Genomic DNA, 237 nt, shown 5'->3' with positions numbered 1-237 from the left:
AAATTACATCTCCTAGATGTAGCTCCTCCAAGAGGCTTCTTCAAAGAGTCTGCCATCTTTTGTGCTGGGGGCTTCCGCAGCTCTGCCATGGCGGGTGGATCACGAGGTCAACAGATTGAGACCATCCTGGTCAACATGGTGAAACCCCATCTCTACTAAAAATACAAAAAATTAGCTGGGCACGGTGGCGCGTGCCTGTAATCCCAGCTACTAAGGAGGCTGAGGCAGGAGAATTGC

At 50.6% G+C, this 237-nt stretch overlaps 1 protein-coding gene across 7 annotated transcripts in view; it reads right to left on the bottom strand.

Annotated features, from left to right (window-relative positions):
* The window catches only part of NRG1 (neuregulin 1), a 1138183-nt gene that overhangs the window by 688358 nt on the left and 449588 nt on the right, over positions 1-237 (bottom strand). The window lies entirely within an intron of this gene.

This window comes from Callithrix jacchus, chromosome 13, assembly GCF_049354715.1.
Source record: "Callithrix jacchus isolate 240 chromosome 13, calJac240_pri, whole genome shotgun sequence".
Lineage (NCBI taxonomy): Eukaryota > Metazoa > Chordata > Mammalia > Primates > Cebidae > Callithrix > Callithrix jacchus.
The sequence above is the reverse complement of the archived record's forward strand: the minus strand, read 5'-3'. Positions and strand labels throughout refer to the sequence as shown.